Source organism: Stenella coeruleoalba (assembly GCF_951394435.1).
Source record: "Stenella coeruleoalba genome assembly, chromosome: 10".
Taxonomy (NCBI): domain Eukaryota; kingdom Metazoa; phylum Chordata; class Mammalia; order Artiodactyla; family Delphinidae; genus Stenella; species Stenella coeruleoalba.
The window spans coordinates 82,903,103-82,930,765 of NC_137156.1; the positions used below are offsets into that span (position 1 = coordinate 82,903,103).

Here is a 27,663-nt window from a genome sequence, read left to right on the forward strand (position 1 = left end):
CTTTGTATATTTAAAAAGCCCTCTGCTAAAGCTATTTGAAAACTTTCTGGGTGATTTCATAGATGGAGAAGGCAAATAGCTTCACAGACCAGGTCGTTAACAAAAATAATTGGATCAGCCTAGAGGCCAGACATTATAAAATGCTGAAAACTGTGGCAACTTAAGAGCATATGCACATCTAGAGGGCACAGTGCATCCTTAGCTACTCCTGAGATGGGCTCAAGGTGACCGGATCATCTGATATTTCCAGGCAAATCAGAAACCTAGAATTTTATGTGTAATTTCTTTATCTTTTAAACGTCAGGTGGGCCAAACAAAACTTGATTCAGGGATATGTCCCACCTGCAGGCTGTCAGTGTGTGACCTTAGATAAGATTATCTCCAGCTCCAACATTTTATGATCCCTAATGAATTTATGCAAGCACAGTGGAGAGAGGTGAAGGCGGTGGGGCTAAAAGGGGAATTCCTATGCAGATCTGTTTTGGCCTGCTTTAAAATTATGCCCACGGGTGAGTCCTACTCTGAGTTATAACCAACATGCTAAAACGCTGTGTGTCTCAGAGCCTTTTATATGCAGCTAACTGGTATTACTGGGGGGGTCTGATAAACAGAGAGAATTAGTGTTACAAGGCCAATGGCCTAAAGAGAGGTCTCATTTGAATCTTGGCTAAAAATCAATTAATTTTCCTTTAGATTAAGGCTAGGGAGAAAGAGTAATCTGTAAATGTAATAAACCGAGGGAATCATCAGGCAGCATAGTGATGTCTATATAAAACCCTTTATTTAATACTTTATTAAACTTCTCAAAATCTAGTCTGTAGTCCACTAGAGGGTTATAAATTTATCTTGAAACCCAAGGCGTTTTGTTTTTGCTGTGGTTGTTATTCTTTTGGGTAAATGATTTAAGATTTTATGTATATTCATTTTGCATATGAACATAGGCTACTTATTAGTATAGTGACTGAGTTATCCTTCTACTAGAATGACATGTAACTAAGGTTTACCGAGCTTCCTTAATTCAGTATTCTGCTAAGAAAACTGGCTGCTAGCTCTTGGAAACATTGCGAAGGGCCTGCATGCAAATAATTAGAATTCATGCAACTTGGGGAAGGATAATTTGTTATCAGTGCATGTTGAGTGTTGTTTGAGTTGTTAGTGATTTTCCATTGCTGTGGCCCTTGCTTTTTAATTATAAATTAGTGTTGCTTTAGTTTCATCATTATCAATTAAGTGTGCCGTGGGCTGTTTCATTAACCCTATAGTCTGTAATGATGCATATTTGCATATTTAGGCTTTTAAATTTTCTAAGGATTAGACTTTAAGATATTCTTGAGTTGTGATTCAGAAATGATTCATGTATATTCTTATTGTAAAACATGTATATGTAATCACTCTCAAACTTATTTGTATGGTGATACTTGTCTAGTGACATTGTTTATATGCGCGTGAACCTATGCAACATAAATTCTCAAGGTAAGTAACATTTTTGGATTATTTTTATGTCTGTAGGACATTGTTTCATAATATATTAGCATATTAATAAGCTTAACTTATTTTATAAAAACAATGAGTGATTTATAAATGCATCTTTCCAAGTATTTATTACCTAAGTATTTATTATCTAAATATTTTCCCGCTGAAAGTGGAAACAGGTAGGAATTGGATATTTCACCTCCTTGGGGTGCTGTAATCAGGAAAATTTGAACCTCACTGTTCTATGAAGAAACTGTATCTAGAGACCAGCCCTACTGAAACTCTGAATTAAAAAATGTGTGAGATGGCAAAAAATTTTTAAAAACCCATTTTTTTCTGAAATAAAATAAGATGTAAGACAGGAGAAGATACTGTTTGGAAGCTTCTCAGATGAGACCTTATTAAGTTGAATTGTTTTTGTATCTTCTTAAATCTCTTTATCTGATGAAAGAGCAAGATGCCATGTACTGGACATGTGCTTGAGAAACTAGGTCACTGGGTGAACATTTGTAGGGCAACATTTTTGACAGCTACTCCCAGGATCGTTTAGACGTAAAAGCAGATTTATGGCATACATGCTGCCAATCTGCAGCCCTCTATCTATCATAGGCCTAGGGAATCAATCAGTGTTTGTTCCCACAGAGCCTAGATGTGATTTCAGAAACTTTTTCAGTCCTTCTCCGGGCATCACCTATCAATTGATTGACACGGGCATGCAAGTTGAGAGTCTTTGACTGTCCCTGTTGGTTCATTGACTGACCATCTCTAGGATCCCTCTCCTATCCAAAAGTGCATGCCATGAAATATTTCATTTAAAAAATAAGAAAAAGATCCAAAAGTGTGATTAAATCAAATTTAAATAGCCACAAATGTCCAGTAACTATGGTTTGAAATAGTGCATCTTCAGCAATTCTCTCAACGTCTAAGAGTTGCAGAACTTTCTTTTTGTTACATCCAGAAATTTTTGATTCCTTTCCCTATTCTCCTCTTACTCTATGTCAGTGATGCAAAGCTGCTTGCCGTAAGAGCTCTAACCAAGCAGGTGCTCTTGATCGTGAAACATGAAGCAATTCACTCTGACCAGAGAGGATTTGGGAAGCCCTCATAAAGGACTGGATTTTGTGTTGGGCTTTGAATTGGGTAGGAATTGAGTTTGTGGGAGAGGATCAAGGGGTAGTGTACCAAACTGGAGGGAACAGGACAATTAAAATCTTATTGGCAAGTAAGGGGGGACAAGGTAGGGCAGTGACCTAACTGTCTATAGGCCCTAAACTAGCTGGAGAAACTTTATATTATTGCAATTAAAGGGAAAGCAAGATTTTATTGTTGTTGTTACTGTTTTGTAATCTAAAGGCTGCCTTATCAATGTACACTGATGATCACAGATGAACAGCTAGTTAAAATGGAGGAAAGAAGCCCTGTTTCCACAATTTGAGTCTCTGTGGAAAGCAAGTCAGTTAATTAACAACAAATGCAGCAACTGTGTTCTGGCCAGACTCTCTGGGTCCCATGAGGCCCTTCACACCTTTGAATTATTGTTACCTTTGTGTAATACAAGACAAAATATGTTACTACCGTTGATTTTTGAAATCTGGTTATTATATTAGAGGAAACTGCATATCTGTAAATCAAATCCTAAGGATAAAAATTTTTATTTTTAATATACAACAAATTTAATATGTTATTCAACAAATGTTTATGGTCCACTTACTAGGTACAGAAAACTACGCTTCCCATTAGTAATAGTAATGCCTCTTTATTATAATCACTGTTTTAACACTGCCTTTCCTGATCAGATCGTCAGTTCTGTGAGGGTAGGGAACCCAGCAGTCTGGGGATGCCTGACTCAGTGTCTGGCTCATGGTGAGAGTCAAATAAATACTTGAATGAATGAATGATTCTAAGCATTTGATGTTTCACTGAATCTTTACACTTACCTTATGAGTTAGAACATCTTTCCATTTTACTCATAAGGAATATCTTAAAGAATAAGATAATTGATTTGTTCAAGGTCATCTAGCTTGGAAGGGTAAGGTTGAGAATTTTGTTGGGTCCTGAGTAATGGCTCAGGTTCCTGAGTCTCTACTGTACGTAGCCTCTGCTATGGACGGTTCCTTCCCATGTGACACGTGATCTGTATCACAACCCTAAGTGGTCAGTTCTGTTATCCTCATTATATAAAACACTGTAAACTGTGGATAGTAATTAAAAGCTGAGAGGAAAACTTAGGTTATGGCTTGACTTTCAGGCAGGTGCTCTTTCCATTGCAACCAAGTACTACTTCTAGGAATATCAGCAAGTTAGTCTTGGTTTAATTTAATTACAAAACAAATTTCTATGTTATGGGGCGTTGTTCTACATCAGCCCGCAACTAACTGTGTCTTGGGCTTGGCGATATCATGCAATAATTTTAATTTAATGTGGCTGAATAATGCTTTAGTCTTAGTGCTGCTTTGCAAACAGGTCTGGCTGAGAGCATACTTTCGTTGCTTATTGGATTAACAGCGCCTCATTTTCAAGTATTTTTTACAGAACTATTGTCTCCTGATAAGTTCTTTTAGACTTTGGAGGCCCTTTTCGTGCTCTAGGCAAGGAAGCAGCAGCATAGGATAAATCTGCATTTATTAGACTCAGTGTATTTTTTCTGTTTTACGTAAAATGAAGTTAGAAATCATTCACACTGGAAAAGAATTCTCTCTAACGGCAACTTAACTTTCTGATAAGATTTTTTGGCATTTATCATGTTGAGACTTTATAAATTATCTAGAATGTTGTAAAGTGGGCTGACCTTTCGGGTAAGTGGTTTGATCATTTGCAGCAGTATCTTTTTTGCTGCTAAAATATGGAATTTGCTCTCTTTCAAATAAAACTTGCTAGACCCGTAACTCAATAACATGTTTGGTAGAAATTGCTTACATAATCAGACCTGAAGTCTCCCTTTCACATTCCTCTCATCATCAGAACAAGTCCTCTTGTTCGTTCTAAAATATGCCCATGGCCAGTGATGGCATAGCCCACTCTTCCTATGATCATGCGTTGTGGACATGACTGCTCATCACTTATGGCACTCTCTGTACTTTTACCCAGATTCAACCTGTGAACCCTTCCAAGCACAGTGCTCCAATCCCTGAGTTGTTAAACATGGTAGTATTTCAAAAACAACCACAAGAAACACTGCCAGAGCCAGCATTGTTCAACACCTACAATGTCAAATACTGTGCAGAGTGCCTTCCCTGGACTTACCTGTTCAATTTTGAGATGAGACAGGTTGTCCACTCTTGATCTAGGCTGTTCTTATACGTAACTGAATTGCAGGTTTTTTGCCTGACCTCACCCTCATTGTCACCAGTGATTCCTGGCCAAAGGAGTTGTAGGAATTAGAGCAGTCTGGTGTACCAGGCAAACCAGGGGCTCCCGTCCGAGGTCTACCACTCTTAGCTCCAAGTGTGGGCAAATCATGGTAACTCTCCCTGCCACACGCATGAAATGGGGATTCCTGTTTATATAATTCCTACCTTTCAGGCTTGAGTAAGGTATAGAGATGGTGTCTGTTCTATATCTGCCATAGAGTAGGTGTCCAGCACAAGGCATCTCATTATATTGTTATGTACATATATGAAGGTCAAAGCAAAGATGATATAGAAGGACTGCTTTATACTAACACATATACCCGTAATATTTTATTCTATAAAAATGGTGCATATAGAAATTTTACAACTTCGACTTATTTAGTCCCTTTATGATCACATCTGAGACTTCTGACAATAAAATCCATTTACTCAGAACGGACAAAAGATAGGGATTTTATGGCTAATCTCTACTCTGGAATACATAAGGGTTAGCCATGAGTTCTAAGTCAATATGACCAGGTCAATACTCACAGCATCCTTCTTTTCAACAGCAGGATGTGTAGGTAATTACTGATGAAGGTGCTCTAATCAATAAGTTTGGCAGAGTCTGTATGCTGCCACATAATAGGGAAGTTTGGTTAATTACTTTAAATATCTGGCCAATAATTCATTAACAAGAAGTGGTCCAAAAGTCAGCATTGGTGCTTTGTGATTCTCAGAATGGGTTATAATTCTATTAAAACTCTATTAAAATAGCCACTAGTCAACTGAAATCTTATACCATTTATCCCTACTTCCTCAGGTGTTTCTTTTTCCATTTATAGTGTTGTCCTTACAATAACCCTTCACCTCTATCATAGGACCCAACAGCTAAAGGAAGAAACCCAGGTATATACTGACAAGCACATTAGTACCTAAATGTCCATGGGTTTCATCCCAAGGTACCATTTTTGTGTACTCTTATGTGTACCCTATATTTTTACTCTGAATACAAAATGTTTTTGTGTATCAATGACTGCTTAAGTAGCATGGTGTCTAATGTTTTGAGCCTTAGCAAAAGCAACAACAAAAAATGAAATGACAGTGGTCAGTTTCTTATGTTTTAAGACTCCAGGGAATTTGAATTAGCATGAGAGAATAGCCTATACAGTTAGAAGCATGGATTAAAGATATCATAAGATGATGATAAATTTGCAATTAGTGTTTCAGAGTCCCTTAAGAACCATATCTAACTTGCAAGAGCTCTCTGCTGAAGAGGTCAAAGCCTTACAGAAGTCTTGACGAATCATTTGATAAAACTTTATCATCTCTTTTTTACTGTTCTCATTAACATACCTCAAAAATGCTGTTCAGTATTTCTGGCAAGCAGAGCATCAGACTAATTTTACAGTAGTGTAAAGATTTATTAATTATAATCTTTTCATGAGCCTATTTATATTCAATTGTGACATTAATAGGTTGCCGAAACAAACTAGAGTTAATTGTATTTAATTAAATTGTTGAAAACATGTAAGGGTAGTTTATTATTATTGTAAGCAGAAAGCTCTATTGGTGTACTTATTTGTGTGAATAAGATCTGGTGTAAAGTTCTTTCTAGTGGGTATGGTAGTATTCATCAACAGAAAGCAATATAAAAATGCTAATTTGAGAAAGTTGTCATTGTAATAGAACATTTGGAAGTGGAGGCTTCACGTACTGTCTGTCATCTTATAGCCAGTGTTAGATAAATATAGTGGGATTCCTGCCAAGACAGACATTACCCTGTTGTCCTACTAAAGCACCCTGAGGAGCTCCAAGACCATCTATTCATCCCCTTCCTTCCTTGGAGGGGTTATTTGGTGGAGGAAAGGTCTAAGATCTGAGTCAAGTCTTCTGTGAAAAAACATGCTTTAAATGAGACCGGGAAAAGTAGAAAGGGTCAGACCAAGAGTTAGGGATGGAGTTTGGACAGCAAAGAATTCCAGATAAAGATAACAGCATTATGAAGGTCTGGAGTCAGAAAGGAAGATGCACTGGAAAAATGTGAAGGTCAGAAGGTCAGGTAAAAGGCACTCCTTTGTCATGGATTAGTGCATGTGCTTTGAAGATAGCAGGAGACAAAGAGTGTAGGCTGACTTTAAAAAGTTAATTTAGCACTCCTGGTCCTTGATTGTGGCTAAGATTTATCAGTATATACACACTAAATATAGATTTTTACTATGTACTATGTGCCTGGCACTGTGCTAAGAATTCTATATTATTTCATTAATCCTTCACTTACCACTGTGAGGCAGCTACTTTGTTCTCTTCTTTCTACCAGTGAGGGAAGTAAGGTTCAGAGAGTTTGAATAACTTGCTCAAAGTGCAACAGCTAATAGGTAGTGAAGCTAGGATTTGAACTAGGGTAATCTGGTTCCAGATCCCATGCTCTTAATGACTGTAATACTAAAATTCTTTGCCTCTTCCAGTATCATTAGTTTGAGTTGTGATGGACAGAATTAAGAAGGAAATGAATGTGTTTCAGAGTAGGCTAGGTGATGCTATGATAACCAATCAGCTGCAACTTTCAATGGCTTAAGGCAATGGAAGTTATTTCTTGCTTGTGGTACTGTCCCCTGGGGTTGACTGGAGTCTGTGCTCCATGCTATTTTCAATCCAGAATTAGGAGGAGCCTCTACTGTTCATCATGAAGGAAAGAAACAGAGAGTCTGAAGGTAACATTAGCAAATCAGTGCTTCAGCTTGGAAGTGACACATGTCACAACTCATTGGTCAGACCTGGTCTTGTGGTTCAACCCAGTGGCAAGAGGCTGCAGAGTGCAAGCCTACCATGTTCCCAGAAGGCAGATGGCAGGAGATACTTGGTGAGCAGCATTCATGGTAACCACAAAATGCCTTAGTGCTTAGGAAATAATATTTTTTTTGTTGCAGTACTCTTTCATTCTTAGATATCCAAGCTTGGATATCTTAGTTTATTTTACTATTTGGATAAGACTCCAGAAATTTCAGTTATTCAGTCTATAAAGAAGAGAGTAATCCAGTTAGTGAATCCAGAAAGCAAAACCAAACCAAATGCAACGTGACACCAAGCATCCAGTTTTGTTTTGTTCCGTTTTCACACAGCTGACTTTGGAATGAATAGGTGTCCCAAGACCCAGTTCCTCATGTAAGTGAATGTGAAGCAAACCTTCGGGGCCATGGGAGATCCTGCACTTTCCTCCACTGAGCCCTTTCCTATAGCAAACACCTAAGGCTCTCGCTTACTCACTCTCTCTCCTTCCCTCCCTCCACCCTCTCATTTGCGTGAGTCTAATCTGTGAACTGATCCCTGTTTTAAGAAGAATTGCTGCCTGTGACAGAAAGGTCAAAGCCTTCAATACTCTACCATCTGGGATGCCTCCCTTGGCTGTAGATGAAATATTTATATGGCATATTTAGTAAGTAGATGTTATTTTTATGTTATCCTAGGTATTTTTTATTCTTATTTTCATTTTCAGAACTGTATCTGTTTCTAGTTGGCAGGCGGAGAAATCAGTTATGGATCAAATGCACCCATTTGTCATGGATTAATGCTTAAAATGCTCTGATGACAGCAGGAGAGAAAGGTTTGTAAGGATGGATGCTGACTTTGGAAGAAAAAAAATTAATGAAGCTTGGAAAACAGTGATAGCAGAGAACATTGCAATTGCAGGTGCTAAATGACTTATTTTCAAACCCTAGGAGTATGGTAATATTATTCCTCTCCTCCTTCCTTTAATGAAGCACTCATAATCCATGGTGACCCCAGCTGAAGAAAAGTTGCTTTAGGGAGAGTTAGGCTTCCTGGGAGCTGTTATTTAACAAACAGGGGTTTTTTTTCTTATTAGCTAAAAAAGTGTGTTGATGGGCAGAAAAAGCTGTAATTCACCACTGTGTGTCTAAAGGAAGAGAAGAAAAAAATAGGAAGACTAGCCGGGTCCATCAACACTTTTGTCACAAATATCATTAGCAACTGTTGTTTCCCGTGGATGGTTCAGGAAGACGACACGCATATCAGGTTTAGTCCTGTTAAACTTGGCTTTGGTATCTAACCTCCCACTTCCTAGAGGTGGGGTAAGGCTGAGGGAATTATTTTGTCAGGATTTTAAAGAACTTTCAAGACCGTCTCCTTGGTACGTGCGTGCATGCGGGCACAGACACACACACACACTCCATTACACATCATTAAATTACTTAAAAATCATACTTAGGTAACTTAAGAGTTAGAAATTACTTTAGCAGTTGTCTAGACCAAGGTTTCATGAGACACTTCATTTGCCTCAAATACGTCACCTGCCAAGCAGTTGTGGATTCACTGGTTGGGCCCTTCGAAGTATTGTTTTGGGGCATGCTGAAATTGGGACTCATTTTTTGACCTAGGTAAAATTCTTTTAATCATAAAACTGATCTGCCCCCATCCCCAAGCCTCTTCCATCCATAGTTTTCTTCATCTCAGTTAATGGCAATTCCATCCTTCCCATCCTTCTCATCAAAAACCTAGGAATTGCCCTCCACTCCCTTCTTTCTCTCAAATTTCATGTTCAGTCCATCAGCAAGACTATTACTTCCCTGAATGAATGTATGCATATGTATAACTGAATCACTATGCTGTACACCTGAAAGTAACATTGTAACTCAACTATTCTCCAATTAAAAAAAAATTTTTTTTAAAAAGACTATTACTTCCCCAACTTCAGAATATATCCAAACTCCAGCCACTTCTCACCTTTCCCCGATTACCTCTGGGACAGCTGTTCCTACTCTCTTCCTTGCTCATCTCCTATATCCCCACTGGCCTCTTTGTTGTCCCTTCAAAGACAGATACACTTCTATGTTTGTTGGCTATTGCTCTGCCTGGAAAGCTCTTCCCCAGATATCTACACGGAATACATTCTCGCCCCCTTCAAGTCTCTACTCGAGTATTGCCTCCCCTGTGAGGTCTCACATAACCACTTTATATTAATTTTTAATTTCACCCTCCTCCCAGCGCTTCAGATCCTGTACCCTGCTCTTCTTTTGAGGTAGCATTTGTTGTCTTTTAACATATTACGTCATTCCCTTATTTGTTAACATTATTATTTGTCTCTCCCCATTAGAATCTAAGTTCCAAGGGCAGAGATTTTTTTTAAAATCAATTTTAGTCCCTGATGTATCACATGGCACAAAGAAGGCCCTTAAGACACATTTGTTAACTAAATGAATAAATAAATAAAAGAAATTTTAGGACCTCGTGAGATGGAGATCATTCCTTCTACTCCCCATCAAATGTTACATAATATGTATCCACATACTCCCCACTACAGCCCTCAGCCCTGTGCTGAAAAGGAAATTCTATGCTAGCTTCAGTGGTCCTGGTCCCCTGAACTGGCGTGACTCTGTTGGCCACAGGAGTGAGCACAGGGGTTGGCCTGAAGCCCACAGTCCATGGCTAAACCCTGCAACAATAACTTGAGGAAGTAGGAACATTTATTATCCCAATTTTCCAGATGAAGAAATAGAAGCTCAGAGAGGTTAGGAATTTGCCCAACGTCACACAACTAGCAAATAACAGAGCTAGGATTCAAACCCAGATAACAGTTTATACTCCTGACTACTGCCCTAACTCTTGATTGTGTGACGTTGTTTCTGGAAAAGGGTACACAGTTATCTTGGGATGTTGCTCTTATGGAAAATGAACAATATTCTCAGACTTTTTTGAGTCTCCTCTAAGACCTGGGATGTTTTACCTTTTATGGTAGCCTTTTTCAATACTGGATAGCCGAAATGATTAGATTTCTACCCCACCATGATGCTTAGCAGAATCCTAGGGAAGAAGATCCGGGTGGTTTTTAGTTTTGTGGGAGGCTTCAGAACAAGCTCAGTATGTCTTCTGTAAAAGAACCATTTAGATGTAAAGACCTTATATCTCTCCTAGGTCATCCTTTTCCAGGCTAATTGATTGTCATGTGAATTAGTGCGGCTGTGAGCTAAGCCAGGACTGTTGCTTGTGGAACCCCAATTTTTATTTAAGCAGCCCAAGGTCACAGTAGCTGTTTTGGCAGTTCTACCAACCTGCCAACTCAGATTGAGTCTATCATCGGTGAAAACCCCCAGGTCTCTTTCACACGCCACAGTGAAGTCATATCTCCTCAAGTCTCTGTTTTCACAGTTGGCTATTTGGACCCAAGTGTGGACTTTAAATTTGTCCCTGTTACTTTCTGTCTTGTTAGATTTCAACCTTCATTTCATCTTATTGGAAACTCTCAAAATTCCAATTCTCTCATCTCATACATTAACTAGACTGTCCAGCTTAATGATTTTGAATGAATAGAAAAAATCTACAAATTAAATATTAAAAAATGAATTCCTAAACATGAATTGAACACTCCTATGTTCTAGGAGTGGTGGTAGCATGCTAACATTTCATCATTTTGTGAATTTAAGATTTTTAAGCTTCTTCTTACGTATGTGACCTAAGAGATGGAAATTCCACGAAAAATATTATTTGGAAAGATAGCTAATCTCTGAGACCTTATTCTCTAGTAGTATCATACAATAGAAATACAATGAGAGCCACATAGGTAATTCTAAATGTTCTAGTAGCCACAGTATTAAAACTTTAAAAAAACCCAGAAAATTAATTTTAATAATGTTTTTAATGCTACATATCCAAAATATGGCTGTGTAACAAGTTACCAGAGACTGGTTGCTTAAAACAATAGAAATTTATTCTTCTACAGTTTTGGAGGCCAGACATCCAAAGTCAAGGTGTTGGCAGGGTCACACTCCCTCTGAAGGCCCTAGAGAAGAATCCCTTCTTTGCGTCTCCCGGCTTCTCATGGCTGTGGGTGTTCCCTGACTTGTGGCCACCTCTCTCCAATCTCTGCCTTGCCTCCTCCTCTCCTGTCTGTCAGATATCTCTTGGCCTCACTCTTAAAAGGACACTTGTCTTCGGAATTAGAGCTCACCTGGATAATCCAGCGTAAGTGCCACCTCTCAAGATTCTTAATCACATGTGTTTTGCCGTGTAAGGTAGCGTTCCCTCATTTACACATGATTCTGGAGGTTAGGACGTGGCCATATCTTTTGGGAGAATACCATTCAGCCCGCTACAATTATCATGCCCATATGTAATCAACATAAAGACTTGTTAATGAAATAGTTTACGTTCTTTTTTCTGTACTAAGTCTTTGAAATCTGGTATGTGTTTTATACTTACAGCACATCTCAATTCAGACCCTACGTTTTCATTGGAAAGACTTGATCTCTATTTAGATTTCATAAAATTTAAAGTTGAAAAAATTGGTCCACATACTTGAGTTGTTTCATAGGTATTGAAAGTTTTCTAGTAAGAAATCACACACCAGTTTTAAAATTTAAATTAAGTAAATTAAATAAAATTTGAAGTTCTTTTCCTTGATCTTACTAGCTACGTTTCATGTGCTCGGTAGTCATATATGGCTGGTGTATTGCACAACACAGTGCTAGAGCTCACTTCAATTATTAAATATTAATTGTAATGCGTAATAGCTGGTGTACTCTGTTCTATAGTGCTGACAACTTTAAGGAGCATTAAGTTTTGTCATTTACTGTACAAGTATATTTGAGTGCCTTCAGTGTGTCAGGACTTGGAAGTACGGCATTAAACAAGATGGACAAAATCTCTCCCTCATGGGGTTTTCTGTCTGAATTCACATTGGTTTTCTTACCTTGCCTGTGTGCCAGTTGAGATGAGTTGGTTTGGGATGATAGGGAAGGAAACCAGTGGAAAATACATCTGAAAATGTTTGCTTAAGAGGCCAATTGAGTCTAAAGAGTTACTATACTCAGAACCTTGGCAGAACTTTGTTTTGCGCTTTCCATCAAGCGTGATCTCAATGCCCTCTAAGTTCCTCTAATTAACTTCTTTTCAGGACATTAACTTGATGTTTTGTAAGATGAAGAAATAAGAGAATATACTTAAAATGTCAAGAGAATGCATGTAACTGGAAGTAAAATGGATAGCATTATTAACAATGGCAAAAAGTAATGTCACATCAGTAAAACAACTTATAAAGATAAAAGAAATTTATGGCTTTCTTTGACCAGCACACATCTTAATGGAGTTTTAAGTTATCTATCTTTTATGTAGTACATTTTGCCTGAGAGTTTTCCCAGATAAGATGCTGATTGTTTGTAATAGCAATCCTAGGCTGAAATATACCCGTCTTAGGAAGAGAAAGGATGTCCTCTTTTTAGTGGTTTTGAAAAGACCACAAGTCAGCTTATATACCATATTACAAGAACTTAGATTCAATACCAGAAAGAATTGCACCAACAAAAACTGTTGTGGCTTTTGAGATGGTCAGGCTACTGGAACATGTTGCTACCATTTGGCTGGCATGCATCAATTCCAAACTTCGGAATTGTTTCTTAACTCACAATTTCCTATTTAGAATCAATTCCCAGCAAATTTTAGGGGGGAGGAAACTTACTTAGGAGCAGAAACCTGCAGTCAGTTGGAAATAGTTTAATACAATCATTATTGGAAAAGGATAAACAGTACGTATCTGGGTCTGGAATTATCCGTATGGCGAGACTGATGTTAAAATAATTTTCTAGTGGGATGTCTGGTGACTTATTTTATGTCCTACCTGGATTCCAGTTTCCTCTTTCCAACGTTTACATGGTGCTGTGCTAACACCGTTAGGTACTGAAAGAGAAGATGAATAAAATTAGACCTTATCGCCAAAGCTCTTACAATGTAGTGAAGGATGCCTAAGGAATGGACAGTTATATAAGGCAAGGAGGAGGAAAGGCTGAATAGAGGTGTGAGAAGGAGAAAAGAATAATGATTCTAACCTAGAGTTAGACCGAGGTTAGAGGGAAGACCTCATTCATGGGGTAGATGGCAGATGAGAGGACTGGGCAGATAGATGAGATAATCATTTCCATTTGTCTAGTTGTCCCTGTTTGGGGGGCTTGTCATAACTCTCAAAATCTAGCATCACAGAGTGGCCGATAATTAAAAAGAGTCGTGAATAAACGAAAATAGCAATTTTTAAAGTTTTATTTAAAAACACTTCAGGCTTCTTTGTGTAAACATCCATTCCAAACAATGCAGAGCTATACAATTTTGTCAGAGGGTTCATTTCAGTGACTTGTGTCTTCTGTTACATCTCCTGTGGCCTCTATTTTCAGTTCTAATCTAAATACTGCTTGAGTCATATTCCATTGCGATAAACCGAGCCAGAATTGAGGAGACACGGTTTTCCTCTAAATTATACCTATTTGAATCTTCTTATAGATTTTCCTTCTCTAAGAAGCTGCAGGTTTTATTTACTTATTGGACACACGAAAAATTGAGTCTTGGTATTTTTGTTTTCTCTGAGATTTCATTGTGTTTTTAATCTTAAGCCTCAGGCAGGTACCGTCGCATCTTTTCAGACAGTTTTTGGGTTTGGACGGCCTCCTCTTGGCAGAACGAACCAAGGGCTTATCTTGAGATTCACCAGTTGAAGCTCTCAGAATACTTTTATATTTTTACAGAGTTCTAGAAGGTAGACAAATCTCGCGGGATAAGCAAATGCACAAAAAAAATAGAGAGAGAAAAAATATGCAAGAAGATACTCGTGGTAAAATTATGAAACAAGGGCAAGTTCAGTCTGGGGCAAGTTCTCCCTCCTGCCCCTCACCCCATATAAGTTGTGGACATCTAGCTCCCACCCAAAAGCCCATCTCATCCCACTAACGCATCTAAAAGAAATGCCAATCAGATAGCAAAAGTTTTAGAAGATAATGCATACCTTTGCTAACAGACAGCATCTTGCAGAGGTAATACAAAGAGAATTAACACCTTTTAACGTGGAGTGAGACTATTCCAATCCTTCTTTTCAGCCCTGTCCTCCCAGCAGCTGCCTGTGTCCTTGTCCGTGTTTTTCCAAACCCCACACCACTCCTGTTCCCCATTACCTGGCTCTGCTTCCCTCTCTACCCTCCTTCCCCTCTCTTGCCTCTGCTTCTCCCCTCCAGGCTCCTCTGTCTCCATCAGGGGAAGCCCAAGCCATTTCTCAAGCACAGAAATCTCTTCCTCTGGAGACTCACCCTCATACCATCCTGCCCAGTAAAACAAAAGGATCTTTCTTAGGACACATATGTCTAACACTTCTTAACACTTGTAAATTTATCATTTACTCTGTTGCTTTTCCTTCTTCACCTCCTCACCCTTATGCCTTCTCCCCCCGCCCCCTCCCAATTCTTCATTCCATTCCTTTGCTTTCCTGTGTGTAATATCCTTTTATTCCTTCCAAAATTAAGTCTGAGGAAAGAACATTGATATATACAGTCGATGAAAAATATGTATACTTAACGGTCATTTAGGAAGGCAGTGTCTAGTTGTGAAACACTTTTACAATCATGAAAAAGTGGCTAAATTGCCTTCAATTTTCAACAGGAATAGATAGCATCTCTTGTAATTTTCCACAGTTTTCCATTGACCCAGTTGCTATTTCACTGTATGAACGTGGGGACTCATACATTTTTCTGCGTCTGAGCTTTCATACTCACTTCCTTGTCTGCCAACTTGCTCAGCTGTTCCAATCTTCACCTTCTCTCTGTCCTCACAGTTGGGGACTGTACTTTCGCTTTCAACACCTGAAATATCTGGAACAATCTATCTCAAAGTCATTCGTCTTTATATCTTTCTTTTAGGAGCCCGGCATTACTAGGGGTCTGTTTTTTAGATGTGTGGGTTTTTTTTGGCATGTATGTTTTTGAAGGCATTCATAATGCAAGTATTTAGCTTCTGACCTTGATATTAACATTACATTATATGTTAGACATTTCTCTTTTAGACAAGAATATTCTCCATTCAATTTTAATGCCCGTCTGATAGCATATACTTTTGTATACATATAAGCCAACATGATATGACAAGTATCAGTTTATGACTTTCTAAATTAAATGTATGCTGGGCACTTCCTTACTAAGGCAATAGATAGAATAGAAAAATTCACGTTTAAAGAATTTTTTGAAAGTGGCCAGTATTTATTCTTCAGGGTAACTGAAATATGTTTCCCTGTCAAAAAATCTTTAGTAGAGGACACATTTATCAGTGTATAAAAGCTGGAAATATACTTTACATTCTCCCTTGGGTTAGAGTAGGTGAACAGATAGGCACTATGTTTGGATTTCTGATGGAAACTTTCAGTTTGGAGTTTGGTGTACTTTTCAAATCAGTTATTTTAATAGCAGAATGGGCATGTGACAGTATCACTGTAAAACAAATGGGAATGTGAGCAGACTAAAGAAGAGTAAAGCAACATAGTCAGAAGCAAAGGTGCGAAGTGACCTCTCACCTTTGATCTACTAACTAGATACAGCAGTATCCTTGCAAACCTATACTACCTTTAGTGCAGGTGCTACCTAATTTATAGATTGAGCCAAATAAATAGGACCTTGGACTTACAGAAAAAATAAAGGCATGTGATTTTAGCATAAAAGGGGACTTAGGCCCTAGAATATTTCCTTCACTTGATAAATGATGATATTAATTATGATAATAATAATAATCAACTTAAAACTATAAGAGCTAACATGCAACACATCGGGTTCCAGGCACTACTCTAATCTCCTTACTTGTATAAATTCATTGAATCCTCACCACAAACCTATAAAGTACTAATATTATTAACCCCATTTTACTTAACAGGAACCTGCAACACAATTCTTTATTGTTTCACCCGGCAACATCACATGCCCAGTATGTGGGGGGAGAGGGATTTGAGCCCAAACAGTCTGATTCCAGACCCCAGGCTCTTACAGGTGACCTTCAATGGGCTCCTCCAGCCTGGCCTATTGCAGGAATCCTAGAAGAGTTTCTGTATGAAGTGGTGCTTTCAGCTTCTAGTTCTTGTCTTGTTTGGGATGGAGAATGAGAAAGTCACTCTTATCCTTTCCTGTCCTTGCTTGGTGAGTGAGAACACTTTCTGTTCCACGATGTAACCCCCGAGTCCCCTCTGTCTCTGTCTATGTGATAGTTTGGAGGAGAGAGAGACTGGGAATATTATCTATCGGGGAGGGCAGGAATGCAGGGAGGAATGTTTGCCTGAAAGTGTGAGCTGGCAACTCTATGACATTGTCTTAGAAAGGGGAAATAAACAAATCCACACGCCAAAGCAGATGTCTTACCTATTCATTACTGCTCACACGTCCACCCTTATCCTGGTGTCCAGGTGGGAGGCATCTTGGCTGATGGCAAATCCTCTTTATTTCTACGTGAAGATTATGGCTCTGAGTCACCCATCCAACATTTACAGATAAGGCTGCTGATATAGTGGACTTGGATATGTTCTCTATTCCACCAGGACCCTAGCTTGGCTTTTTTAAAAAGCCTTTAATTGTAATTCCTTTCCCAGACCTTCCCTTATTTCAGACAGATTTTAAGAAACCAAGCATCTTTCTGATTTATCATTTGAAATCAGACCTTTCTTTCCGGACATTGGTGGTCCAGTCCAGCCTATGGTCTTAACACCATGACTACTATTTCTTCCATTGTTGAGACATTTCTCACTTAGCACAAAGCTTCACCTATAATCATATTCTCTGTCTTCTTATACCCCAGGCTCTCTATGTATATATTTCCTCACATTTTCCTTATATCATTAAATATTTAATGTATTTGGTAAAAAGAACACTCTCCATTGTTACTGTATCATTGCTCCAGTAACTTATTTTATCATACTTTAGATAATTTCTGTTTAAAATATCACCTACTGTTTCCAAGTATCCCATCTCAAAGATCCTGTGACTAGAATGGCCAAATCCAAAACAAACAAACAAACAAACAAACAAACCCCCAAACCCAAGTGCTGGTAAGGATGTGGAACAACTGTACAGGAATGACAAATGCACACTTTCTTCAGAAAACAGTTTAGCATTTCCTTATAAAATGGAACATACACTTTCTTCATGACGCAGCAATCCCACTCCTAGGTATTTTGCCAAGAGAATGAAACTTATGTTCGCACAAAAACCATACATGAATATTTATAGAAGTTTTCTTCACAGTCACTAACAAAGGAAAATACTCCAAATGTCCTTTAATGGGCTAGGGGACATAAAATTGTGGTAAAGCTGCACAGTGGAACAGCAATAATATGGGGCAAACTACTGAAATGTACAATAACATGGCAGAGTCTTAACTACATTGTGGTAAGTAAAAGAAGCCAGATACAAAAGACGAAATCCTGTGCGATACCACTTATAGGACATCCCGGAAAAGGCAAAACGATAGGGACAAAAAACTGATCAGAGCTGTCCAGGGCCAGGCTTGGGTAGGGGTTAACTACAAAGGGGCAGCATGAGGAAATTTTCCGAGAGGTAATGGAAATGCTCTCTATTGTGATAGTGATGGAGGTTGCATGACTATTAATTTGTCAAAACTCATAGAACAGTTCACCAAAAAGAATACATTTTACCATAAGCAGATTTGAAAATAGTGAATAAAATATGAAACAAAAAGATGCCTTGCCCTTATTTATAAGTTGATTGTATATTTTGCCTAAAGTCATGGAGCCTGTCACCTATCTTTAGTTCAACCTTCTATCTTTTGAGTTGGATAAGATGCTATGAGTCCACCAATTCCTGCATGTGTCATTGTTTCGATGTAGGTGACCTTCAGATCTGGAGGGCTTGGTGTGTTCCTGGGAGGCCAAGCTAATTGCCCAAGTACTGGTGAAGGTGGACCACCTACCTTTAGCCTCCTCCTCATCTATCTGCTCTGCCCGCCAGGTCTTTCCCTTTTCTCTATAGTAAATGTTAGAGCACAGAGTTTACTTTGTGGATCTCCCCCAAATTATTGGCTTCTAGGATAATCCTTCCTGTTTCTTTGCCAGTATGTGGTTCCCAGAAATCCGGAAATTTTTATAATAAAAAAATAAGAAGAACCTAGACTGAGAATATTATGCTGAGTCAGAGAGAGAAAGACAGATACTATAGATCACTCATATGTGGATTAAAAAAAAAATACAAATGACTGTATATACAAAACTGAAACAAGCTCACAGACAGAGAAAAAAAACTTATGGTTACCAAAGGGGAAAGGAGGACGGGGGGTGGGGGTGGTGGGAAGGGCAAATGAGGAGTATGCAATTAACAAATACAAACTACTAGACTTTTTAGGAAACTAAAGAAGAACCTAGTCTGTGGTCATTCTGAAATCAACAGGATTTTGAATACATTCCTGCCACATTGGAATTCCTTTATTTTTTCATTTGTACAATTATTCATTTATTGAACACTTATCAAGCACCACTGGGTGCCAAGTCCTGGGGCAGGAACTTATGAAGTGCAACTAAGTCCTGCCCTCTGAAGTCCCTAGTCAGGTGGGGCAGGCATGCAATGGTTATAGATGCAGCATGAAAACTGCAGGATTGCAAAGAAGCAGGAGGAGGCCGTGATTAGTTGTTTTTTTTTCCCCTGGGACAGGTTAGGGCAGAGTTAACCAAAATGATGGCAGCTGCAGTGAGTCTTGAAGCACGAGTACCTTTATTCCAGGCAAAGAAAGGTGGGAGGAGGGCACTCCAGACAGAGGGAAGAACCAGTAGAGAAGCACCAGGGCATGAACAAGCGCAGTGTGTCTCTGGAAATGTGATAGTGTGGAATTGCCAGAAGGTGACATACACAGGGGCTTGTGTCTGGAGATGACGCCAAAGAGGTGAGGGCCAGATTTGCAGTGCCTAGTATATCATGCCAAGGAATTTGCAAGTCTCTGATGAGTAACCCATAAGCCACAAGTCCCATACGACTCTACCTGAGCCCACAATCCAGTTTCAGGATGAAAGATCAGAAAGCTACCCTCCAAAAATGTCTAGGTATTAAATTTTTATGGATAAACTGAAGCTTCCATCTTTCCCAATGACATTCTCCTGTTCAATAAAGTAGGTAGTCCATTTTGGGGAAGAATATACAGTGCATGTATGAGGTTTGGTAAAAGTATTTTCAGTTGTAGTGGAAAAAAAAATTCAGCCCGTGAATATTTTAATCTTTTCCTGCGGTAGGTGGAAGGGGTCCTTTTAAATGGTTTTTGGCAGGGAAGAGACACGGTGATATGTGCGTTTTAGAAAGATCATTCCAGAGGCAGTGTGGAGAGGGAAGGTCTCTGGCAAGATGTATTTTACTGCTCTGGAGGCTTAATTTAAGTAAATCCTTTTTCAGCATCTTATGGCCAGACACGATGACACAGGAAGAAAACACATTCTCACTGTATTCCATGCTATGCTGGTGGGAATGCGATCTGAACAGCATTGTGTGGTCTCTCTCGTTCCTTCTCTCTGAAACACAGAAGCAACGAAAAGACAAAGAAAACCACAAAGAACCTTTCCATATAATTGCATAAAAGCCTGATGTCATTTGAATTATTATATTACACATGATTCTCCACTGAATGTACCATTAACAGACCACAGAAGAAGCATTAGGAAATTCCAGAGCAATGCTGAATTTTGCCTACAGTATATTTAGCTTAATGTACTCTTGTTTTGCCTTGTAGAATACTTTACCATAGTTTATCATAATTTTAAAGACCATCATTTTCACATTTAAGAACAATAGATCACTGAGTCTGAAAAGTCTTCCTTGGGCTTTTATAATGTGTCACTTTGGGAAGGTGATAGGAAAGAAAGAATTTGAAAAAAATTGAGACAAGTAATTAAAAACTTTTGAAAACCAAGGTTTTGTGTCACAGGAATCTTTAGTCGATGTTGGAAAGGTCTAGTTTCAGTATAACCAACGTAGAATTCTCTCTTGAGGTCAGTATAATAATTTATCCAGTGCTTTGCATAATCATTCTTCTTTCCTGGACTGTAAGCTCTGTGAAGCTAGGATCCACATCTCTCTCTGCTTGTAACTAAATGCACAACATGTGGCAATAGAGCATGGACTCTAGCAGAAACTCAGGAAATGTCAATTGTATGAATAAATGATGCCTGGATGGCTGCAGAATTGATCTAACTACTGAATGGTTCAAAACAACGAGATAAGAAAAGGAAAAGCTAAAATATGATGTGGAGTAAGATGGCAGTTGGTCAGATTATGAACTACAAGTAGTTTAAAGTAGAAGCTGTCTTTAAAAAAAAATAACTTAAGAACTAAACAAGGGTCAAGGCTTGTAGGAAAAAATTTACATCAATGGTAGAAAAATAAACAATTCTACTTCCTTGTAGATGTCTAAGCAAGATGGTGTTGAATGAATCTCACTACCCAGGATCATTACTGTTATCATATCATTATATAACCTCCCATCTTCTTTACAATGCGTCAACATATTTGTTTTCACATTTGTTTTTCTGAGAATGGGATGCTATTGTACACACCGTTTAGTAGCCTATTTTTCTACTGATCTATCAGAAATATCTGCATTTAGTTCGTTTATAACTTGCACTGTGTGTGATTCTACCTCAGTGTCCTTCTTCCTCAATAGACTGTAAACTCTAGGTGGGCAGGAACTGTGCCTCCCCTGTCCTCAGCTCTGTATACAGGCCCGGCATCAGCATTGGTTGATTGATGACTACTGTTTTTTTGTATTGATTGCATGGTTTCTTATTTTCTGAAAATACCATCATTCATATGTTTAATCTTCTACTGTTAGAATCTTAGACTTTTAATATATGTTTTATACAGGAGCATCTATGAGTGATTTTATTCATATCAATATTAGCAATTACACATACTTTAAATTATTTTATTAATTATTATAGAATAATGCATGAATACATTCACCATATAAAAATGAGTATATTATAAATAATGCCTAATTATTTTTAACCAACCATGTCTCCTTGAAGGGAGGGTCATGGCTCTCTCTCTGATTTGAATCTTTTTTTTATTGAGGTATGATGGACTTACAATTCTATATTCTTTTCAGGTGTACCACATAGTGATTAAATATTTTTATACAGTATGAAATATCACCACAGTAAGTCTAGTTACCATCTTTCATCATACAAAGCTATTAAAACATTATTGACTATATTCCTTATGCTGTACATTACATCTCTGTGACTTTATATCTTTATTTTACAGCTGGAAGTTTGTACCTTTTAATCCTCTTACTCTATTTCACTCATCCCTCCCCCCTCCCACCTCCCTCACCTCTGGCAACCACCAGCGTTCTCTGTATATATGAGTCTGTTTCCATTTTGTTATGTTTGATTTTTGTTTTGTTTTTTAGATTACACATATAAGCGAAATCATACAGTATTTGTCTTTGTCTGACTTCACGTAGCATAATACCCTCTAGGTCCATCCATGTTGTTGCAAATGGCAAGATTTCATTCTTTTTTTATAGCCGAGTAATGTTCATTGTGTGTGTATGTATATTTATGTACATACACACACACCACTTTTTACCCATTCATTTATAAACAGACACTTACATTGCTTCTATATCTTAGCTATTGTAAATAAGGCTGCAGTGAGCATAGTGGTGCATATATCTTTTCTAATTAGTATTTTTGTTTTTTTTTTATAAACCCAGGAGTGGAATTGCTGGGTCATATGGTAGTTCTATTTTTAACTTTTTGGGGAATCTACATACTGTTTACCATAGTGGCTGCAGCTAATTTATATTCCCACCAACAGTGCATGAAGGTTTCCTTTTCTCCTCATCCTCACTAACATTTGTTATTTCTTGTCTTTTTGACAATAGCTACTCTGAGAGGTGTGAGGTGATATCTCATTATAGCTGTGATTTGCATTTCCCTGGTGATTAGTGATGCTGAACATCTTTTCATGTCCCCATTAGCCATGTGTATATCTTCTTCGGAAAAATGTCTATTCAAGTCCTCTGCCCGTTTTTAATTGGATTGTTTTTCTGGTACTGAGTTGTATGAGTTATTTATATATATATCGGATATTAACCCATTATCAGACATATCATTTACAAATACCCTTTCTCATACAGTGGGTTGCCTTTTCATTTTGTTAATGACTTCCTTCACTGTGTAAAAGCTTTTTGGTTTGATGTAGTCCCATTTGTTTATTTTTGCTTTTGTTGCCATTGTCTGAGGAGACAGATCCAGAAAAATGTTGCTAAGACCTATGTCACAGAGCATACTTACTGTGTGTCTTCTAGCAGTTTTATCGTTTTAGGTCTTACATTGAAGTCTTTAATCCATTTTGAGTTTATTTTTGCATATGGTATAAGAAAGTGGTCTATTTTCATTCTTTTGCATGTAGCTGTCCAGTCTCCCAGCACCGTTTTTTGAAGAAACTGTCTTGTCTTTGAGTATTCTTGCCTCCTTTGTCATAGATTAATTGATCATATAAGTGTGGGCTTATTTCTAAGCTCTTTAATCTGTTCTGTTGATCTATATGTCTGCTTTTGTGCCAGCATCATATAGTTTTATATACTATAGCTTTGAAATCATGAAGTGTGATACCTATAGCTTCCTCAGATAATGTCTCTTCTTTCTTAAGATTGCTTTGGCTATTTGGATCTTTTGTGGACCATACAAATTTTAGTATTATTTGTTCTAGTTCTGTGAAAAATGACATGGGTATTTTAATAGGGATTGCATTGAATCTGTAGATTGCTTTGGGTACTGTGGACATTTTAATAGTATTAACTCTTCCAATCCATGAGTGTGTATATCTTTCCATTTATTTGTGTCATCTTCAGTTTCTCTCACCAGCGTCTTATAGTTTTCAAAGTACAGATTTTTCATTTCCTTGGTTAAATATATTCACAGGTATTTTATTATTTTCGATGCCCTTGTAAATGGGATTATTTCCTTAATTTCTCTTTCTGCTAGTTTGTTATTAGTGTTAAAGAAATGCAACAGATTTATGCATACTAATTTTGTATCCTGCAACTTTACTGAATTCGTTTATTAGTTCTAATAGTGTTCTGGTGAAGGCTTTAGTGTTTTCTATATACAGTATCATGTCATCTGAAAATAGTGTCAGTTTTACTTCTTCCTTTCCCATTTGGATGTCTTTTATTTCCTTTCCTTGTCTGATTGCTGTGGTGGGAACTTCCAATACTACGTTGAATAAAAGTGGCAAGAGTGGGCATTCTTGTCTTGTTCCTGATATTAGAGGAAAACTTTTAGCTTTTCACCATTGAATATGATGTTAGCTCTGAGCTTGTCATTTATAGCCTTTATTATGTTGAGGTATGTTACCTCTATACCCCTTTCTTTAGAGTTTTTATCATACACGAATGTTGTATTTTGTTAAATGTTTTTTCTGCATATATTATGATGATCATATGATTTTTATCCTTTATTTCTTAACATGGTGTATCACATTGATTTTTTTTTTTTTTTTTTGCAGATATTGAACCACTTTAGCGTCTCCTTTTCATTAAGTTTTCTTGGGCAGGGAGGGCATGTATCCTGTTCTTTCATTTGGAACGTATTCCTCTGTCTACTTATATTTTTGGCTTTCTGTTTTGTTTCTGTGAATTAAGTCAAAGAGCTACCTGTATCAGTCTTGAAGACATGTCCTTGTGTGAGGTGATCCTCTGTGTAGACTGTGTGTGTGTTAAGCAGCTTTGGCAGACACACTGGAGCCAGAGCAGGTGCAGTCCATGTGGGGCGGAGGGGGGATCCTGGGGCACACTGTATCAGGACTGCCTTGGTGGGATGGCTAGAGTTGGAGCAGGTGTGAGCCAGTTGGGCCGGGGGTCCTGAAGTGCATGGTACCCAGGCTGCCTTGATAGGATGGATGAAGCTGAGGTGGCCATGCCAGGGCTGCCTTGGAGGGGGTGGCTCTAGATTGTGTGGGCCATGTACCTGGGTGCACTCAGACAGCCTTGGCAACCTAACAACAGGACCTGGGTTGTGTTCCTGTCCACTCTATCAAGGTGAAGGAAGAAGGCAGCAAATGGCACCCTGTGCTGCCTCCAGTGCCTCTGATCTCAAAGAGAGTTCCAGCAGTTCCTTGCTCATTTGGCAGGTGGTATAGGGTTAGTAAATAAATCTACTTCATGTATAATCTAGCTGCCCTTTGAACCACTGTTTTTTCCCACTGGGCCCCAGGCAGGCAAGTCTGCATGTGGACCCCTAGTGGTATCCCTCCCTGCTGCAAGTCATTGAGTCAGGGAAGGGATTCCCATCATACTGTGTCTCTGTTTCTCCTACCCATCTCTCAGTGGTCCCTCTGTTGTTTTTTGTGCAGAAGCTGTTCAATCAGCCCTCATCTTTTCCTCAGGAGGAGCTGCTCCATCTGTAGTTGTAGATTCAATGCGTCCACAGAAGGAGTTGAGTTCAGGGTCTACCTAGGCTGCCATCTTGGACCTCTCTCTAATTTGAATTTTTATAGATCACATTCTTGGCTTTTACTTAATATACATTCATGAAATTATATACTATTATTTTGTGTATATGTGTTTTATATAACTAATATAATGTCATCATTCTTATTTGACAAATTTCTACCCACTCAATGATTATGTTGGATTTCATTTTGTAATTATATGGTGATGGATAATTCATTTTTCCTCTTACCACTTAAAACAATGTTTCAGTGAACAACTGGGTTCCCCCAGATGCAGACCTTGAAACAGGGATTGAAGTGCAGATAGTTTCCTTGAAGGTGATTGGTTATCTCAGGAAACACCAGAAGGGGAGTGGGGAAAGGAGACAAGAAAGGGGAGGAAGCCAGTGTGTGTTGCTTGCATAGCAGATCATTGCTCAAGACAACTGGGACTCAATTCCACTACGGCCTTCTGGGGGATGGTGTAGAACATGTCTCCGAGAAGTCCTAGTTAAGGGTGGACAAACAGGTATGAATCCATCAACTCCAGCTTGTTATTGGCTGTGGGCTGCTCCCAGGGGTATTAACTCCACAGTACTTCTGACCTGCCCTGTGAATGGGCTGAGCATGTCCCTGCATTCATGTCTGTAGAAAGTTCCCCATCAGGTGCTCACAGGAGGAAGCTGTCAGCATGATGGCATAGCGGTTACTGAAAGAATATGGGCAGGGCATGGAGAACATCTGCTACAGCATCTCTGTGCATGCCTTCTTGTGAGTTTGTGTCCTTGTCTCAATACATACTTCAGGGAAAAATTTTGAAATTATTCTTTTAGTACTTGTAACTGGACCCTGCATCTTGGCTCGGTGTGTTTTCTTGTGGAAAACACTCTTTAGCAAGAGGCAATCTTACTCACCTGCTGCATTGTTCAGTTCTATGCAGAACTGTTTCTATTCCTTTTGAGCTTCCTCCCCTGCTGAGTCAGTCATTCACTTTAATTGTCTTGAAACACTCTTTGGACCTCCTGATAAACAATCCAACTCTGTAACTTTCTCCCAGGGGAGGTTTACTGCTCCTATAGGTGGGTTTCAAGTGAATAGAGTCAAAAAATGCAGTCACTGCTTTAATGACTCTGAAGCTGAATGCAAACTGTGTGTCCAAGAAAGTCTTTTTTAGTACTGACTAAGCAGAATGTAATTTTTGCTGGTGTTCTAATGGTGGATTAATGATTTATCCATAGCCACTACAGCTTCATTTTGAAAAGGGTGTTAGGTTTCCTCTAGTCTGGGGGCTCATGAAGTGTGGTCCTCATACCAGCAGCGTCAGTATGACCTGGGAATTTACTTGAGGTGCACATTCTTGGGCTCTCCCTCCTTCACACCTACCAAGTCAGAATCTCCTGGGGTGGGATTCAGCAATCTGTTTTAACAACCTCTCCAGGAGATTTTGATGAGTACTAAAGTTTTAAAACCACAGTTGTAGCTGTTTACAATTTACATTTGTCCAAGTATTTATGGACAATTAAGTTTTAGAAAGTAAAATTTCTTTTTGAGGAAAATAGCAAATTCCTTCCCATTCTAACAACTTCTTTTTAAAAAATATTTATTGATTGATCTTTGGCTGCATCAGATCTTAGTTGGGCACACGGGATCTTTTGATGCGGCATGTGGTCTTCTCTGTAGTTGTGGCATGGGGCCTCCAGAGTGCGGGCTCAGTAGTTGTGGCGGGCGGGCTTAGCTGCCTCGCAGCATGTGGGATGTTAGTTGCCTGACCAGGGATTGAATCCCTGCACTGGAAGGCGGATTCTCAATGACTGGACCACCAGGGAAGTCCCACAACTTTTTTTTTTTCATAACACATCACTAATGAAGATTTCATCCAGTGCCTTTAATCTCTGCACATTTATGGACTATGCAACTGTGAAAACAGTGTTATTTTGAAAATCATATTAAGACAAGGCCTCTGTTTTTCCCAGCACATCAAGGATTATTGCAACCATAAAAATTATCTCATGATTATATCCTTTAAATTATTTTAATAAAATGGCATGATTATATTTGCAAGTATCATGGCAAGTAATTATAAAGACATGTGTCTCAGTATAAAAAAAAAAATCTGTAGCCCAAAACCAAAACACTTTTATTTCAGCACCTTTCCCCACCATTGTATCTGATCATTCACATTCCAGATAGTCTCTTTGTTGAGGTTCTTTTACATAAAACATATACTTCTTGCTTGCCAAATGATCTGGTTAAAAAATAATGAAAGTGACTGATTTGGTTTACCAAAATTCAATTTACATGCTTTCCAAGAGTTTATACATGGATTAAAGTAAGAGAAGACGTGTGTATGACTTTGAGTTTGTCTGGAAACACTCTTGTTGAGAACATGAAGACACTCATCAAGATGATTTCATGAATCTTTGCTCTATCCTCATGAAAGATACATTTTTTGTATCTCATTTTCCTAATATGAATACATAGGAATAACTCAACTGTGGAGAGGCTTAGAAAATGAACCTGCGTGGAAAAGGTTTGGAACCTAACACTTTGTTCATTACATCATTCAGTTGAAAAATATTTATTGAGTGTCTACTGTATTAGGCATTATGTGGGGTACTGGGGCTACG

The 27,663-nt window shown here is 38.5% G+C and overlaps 1 protein-coding gene across 18 annotated transcripts in view; it reads left to right on the forward strand.

Moving 5' to 3' along the window:
- Positions 1–27,663, forward strand: part of TAFA1 (TAFA chemokine like family member 1) — a 955,756-nt gene that overhangs the window by 310,394 nt on the left and 617,699 nt on the right. Inside the window, exon 10 of one of the 18 annotated variants that reach the window (XR_013830285.1) lies at positions 8,299–8,316. The exons of the other annotated variants lie outside the window; for them this stretch is intronic. The gene's annotated coding sequence lies outside the window, so the exon portion shown is untranslated. Of the gene's footprint in view, positions 1–8,298; positions 8,317–27,663 lie in introns of those variants that run through there. 18 annotated transcript variants of the gene reach the window in all.